Source organism: Sipha flava, unplaced genomic scaffold (genome assembly GCF_003268045.1).
Source record: "Sipha flava isolate LNK unplaced genomic scaffold, YSA_version1 130_pilon_pilon, whole genome shotgun sequence".
NCBI lineage: Eukaryota > Metazoa > Arthropoda > Insecta > Hemiptera > Aphididae > Sipha > Sipha flava.
Window position 1 is genome coordinate 2,315,666 of NW_020271756.1, and position 4,729 is coordinate 2,320,394.

A 4,729-nucleotide genomic window follows, 5' to 3' on the forward strand; every position below is an offset into this window, starting at 1 on the left:
GGCTACGTGGGCGGGTTGTACACTGATAAAACGACAGGAGCGATTATGTGTGTGAAAAATTCCGTAAACCCTTAAGTCGAACGGACCGGCACGTGTGCGTGGGACCCGCTGTCAGTGTACGCACACGCCTCCGGGCAGCGTTCGTGCGGGGAATGTTTCCGAAGGCCTCGATCTCGCACAACAATAAGACCAATTACGCGAGAGCGATACGATTAACATATTATTATTATTATTATTAATATTCAACGGAAACGCACGTGTACGAGTTAGCGTTTTTCCCAGATTGTTCCCGAATTGTTCCGTAAGAATTCGCCGGCGACTACGGTCGTGTCCCCTAACACCGATAGGTCGAAGTGCCGTCGTCAGCGGCAGGGATCGGGGATTAGGTATCGATATCGCAGTCACCGCCAAGAATCCTTGTTAAATTACGACACTGTCAACAGTCAACGCTACACACACACCCTTTGTCCACTGCGGCGGCGGAGTCATTGTTGTTAGGTACCGTATAACAACACCCTCGTGCGATCCGTTGAACAATGAATGCCGTTCTTTGTCCCTGGCTTAACCCGCTCGATTATAAACAATACGGACGTGTACATCCTCTTCACCGCGCTCATCCGACGCTCATCCCGGACTTTTACTCACGTTTTGCAATAATACTCTAATAATTGATATCCTATATTATTACATCCAAGCGTGTTACACTTGTGTGCTGTTTGTATTGCCATCGCGGCCGCCGGAGACGGATTAAAATATTATAATAACCGACGTGGGTCGGCGATGGACTAGGAGCGGAGGATTTAAATCTAAAAACCACTCGCGCGCTTGCATGTGCGTGTGTGTGTACCTATACGATCGTATGGAAGAGATGAAAAAAAAGGGTTTTATTCGCTTACTATGACGTACATCCGCTTATTGTTGTGAAACGCATTTCGAGAGACTACACACATATATATATATACTACTAGCTGACCCGGCAAATGTTAAGTTATACGTACATATGTTGTGTATTTATACAATAAATATTAGGAAGTTCTCGTATATTCATTACCTAGGTATAACACGCGTAATGTACGTTGTTTGTTATCTGACTGTCGATGTGCTAGTGCAGGGGTCTCCGAACTACGGCCCGCGAACAAGTTTTAAACGGCCCGTAGCACCCATAAGACGGTAAATAAAATACAGATATCTAAATATATGTGTAATTTAATAAGTCGTTATTGCGGGCACGTATCATAATTTATGACAACAGATATTGCAATTTCCTTTTATATTTTTAGTTTTAACGTCGATAATGGAGAGATTAGTCACATAGACGAGCGGTACGACGAAATCATTTCATAACGTTTGTACAGTTACATGTCTAAGTTTGCAGTGCCTTTATTATAAATATTATTCTTTACCTATTTATTCACCAATTCGACATGTCAGGAAGAGGATTGAAAAGGAAAATAGATTCAGAATGTCGTGTTTTCAATGAAAAGTGGTCGTTGGATTATTTCGTAATTTATTCAGGTGACAAAATAATTTGTATAGTATACAAAGAAAGTATTTCTGTACTTAAGGAGTACAATATTCGAAGGCATTATGAAACGAAACATAAGACAACTTTTTCAAAATTTACTGAGAAATTACGGTTAGATAAATTGCAGTCACTTCAAAATAATTTTTTAATAAAATTATTTAAAAAACAAAAAATATTAATGAAGCTGCTACAAAGGCTAGTTTTCGTATTTCACATCAATTGGCAAAAAGAGGAAAAGCGTTTTCTGATGGTAGTTTAATAAAAGAATGTATAATTCAAGCAGTTGAAGAAATTTGTTCAGAAAGAATTGATACTTTTAAAAATATTAGCCTTTCTGCTAACACAGTTACCCGTAGAATTATTAAAATTACAATGTATATATTATTATCATTTAAATTTATACCAATTATATTTAAGTATATTGTAAACGATATTTTATAAAAAAATTTAAAGTTAACTTATATTTGTATATCTATATTTTTATAAAATTAAAAATTGTATGTGTTAATAAACTTTTGGCCCGCTAAGAGCATTTGATATTTTTTGTGGCCCTTCAATAAAAAAGTTTGGAGACCCTTGTGCTAGTGTATTAAAATTAAAATTTCTTTTCTGTTTGTTATCGCTAAATTTTTTATCGTAATATTATTTTATGTATCGTTTTTTTTCTTATAGATTTTTTTCTCATATGAACTAAAATGCATCGTCTATTATAATAGATACGTATTTTCTTCTTCTTACAGCACCCACTTAGGTTGAACGTCGTAGCTTCAACTGTATTTATTTTTTTAATTACATTTAATTGATTTATGGATTTTAGTGTCGATTTTTTAAAAATATTTTATATTTTTTATGTATCATTTACCAAATATTAGTTTATACTCATCATTTAAAAGGTATTCATTAATGCAAAGTTATTATATAACAAGTGTACTCCAGTAACATAAAATTGTTCATATTTGAAGTTGTTTATAACTTGAAGGTTTTCATGAACATTACTTTAAAGTAATGGGTTTCCCACATGGATGTTCTAAGTTGCGTCATATTTTGTATAAATAATGATAGTCAAATTCTGTTTTAAACTCAGACATAAACCACACCTACTACAAGATTTATTTCTAAAAACTTATGAGCACCAACAAGACAAATACATTTCTTAATGCATAAAATCACTTTTAATATAGCCACTAAATTAAACTTGTGAATTTGTAAAATATAACATTATTATAACATTTGGTATATTGGAATTTAAAATATATGATTTCAAACTATAATTTTAGTTATTCCTGATCGATTAAAATTACTTTATTAACTTAATATAAAACTAAGTATAAAAATATAAAAAGACAAATTGAAATGATTAAATAATATTATTCATTTGTAAAGTACTGTTTTGGGTGCAATAACAAAAATAAAAAAAATTATTATTGTATTTTTAAATAAAGCTGATAATCTTAAATACAGTAAATTATCGTGGGTGATCCTGTATACAAGGTGTGAAAGGTGATGATAAATAATCTATGATACAAAAACAATTATGAAAATACGAACATATTGTGTATTGCACTTAAAAAAGCAAATAGGGTTTGTGGTTTGGGAGGCTGAAGCCCCAGTTACTCAAACAAGCAATTTTGGAAGTAATTATCAATTAAAAAATCATCTTCGCTTAACTCAGTTTCTAATAGAACACATGTGTATACTTAATTACAATATAACATACTAAATACTATACATATTTTCTTATCTATTATTTCATCTATTTTTAATAGTAAAATCAAATTTATATTTATAATATATTATTTACATTATACATCTCATACTATATGCGTAGCCATATAGATATTAATAATATGTATAGTTTTAAATTAAAAAGTAACATTAAAATAGTATTCATATAAAATAAATTTTATTTTATTTTCAACTTAGAAAATATACAGACCTAAAATGAATACAATAAGTTAAAGCTGTATTTTTCTTTTAACTTTAGCTATTGTGTTTAAAATGTCTTTATTATCTATAACAATATATTTTTATATATTTAAAATTGGTAATTACTAAAGCAGTCCTGACCTGTGTTATTTCGAACATATGTGTTAATACTTCTCATTGACGTGAAGAATCACGCGTGGCTGAGCTGATAGGTAATGTGATTGCTACTTGTATCGATGTATAGAAATTAGGAGATACCAATTTATCTAGATGTTTTTTAATATTGTTGTTTTATATTGTTTTCAAAATATTTGAGATATATTAAAGTTAAACAAATCAATTGCTTGAGCAACATCTTTGTCTAAGCTGACATTTAACCTGAGCATCAATTCCATTAGTTAAAACATTAACAATTCCATCATAATTATTTACAATTATATTAATAATGAAGCATAGTGGTCCAAAAAATAATACAGTTAGCTAAGTATATATTATTTCATTATTAGGTATGTATTATTTATAGTTTATATGTTTAAATTATCATAAACGTGTGGTGGATAATGATTCTTTACTAGTTAAAAATTATATTATTATTTTTCTATAATTAGATTTATAAACATAGTACGATAAACTTTTTTTTGTTTTTTAATTTAATCATATCTTAATTAGTGAAAAAGATTAGGTTATTTATGGACTACGACCAAACTATTATATTAGGATATTAACTCTAAAAGTTGCAATTAAGTTGTTAACGAAAATTAATCTTGATGCGGTTTTACTTGAATTTCAAGGATACTCTTTTTTCAAATGACGGTGTTTTTCGTTTTTAATAAATGCACAGGCCACTCTACTTTCGTTGAAACTGCTGCGAAACACATTATTGAAGCACGTTTTATTATAGTACCTATATAATATAATGAGCTCCAATGTACAATAATATTATAAGTAAAATATGTTTGATCATGAATTAAACATCTAAAAATATAAAAACGAACGCTCAAAACAATTTTTAAAATTTATTAAATAGAAAAATATTTTGGGTGACTGTTGAAACTTTTAGTGTGCTTAGCTTCTAAGGCCCCTCCCCTATTTGCGCTTTTATTTGTTATGTTCTCATTGACTTTATACGGAGAATTTCTGTCTTCTGAGCATTAACACAACACAAATATTGTATTTATATTATATAATGTCATGTATACGTGTACAATGTACACTGTACATGTTTAATCAGAAGATATATTGAATAGAAATTAATGGCGTTGCAGTTTTTAGTTGTCA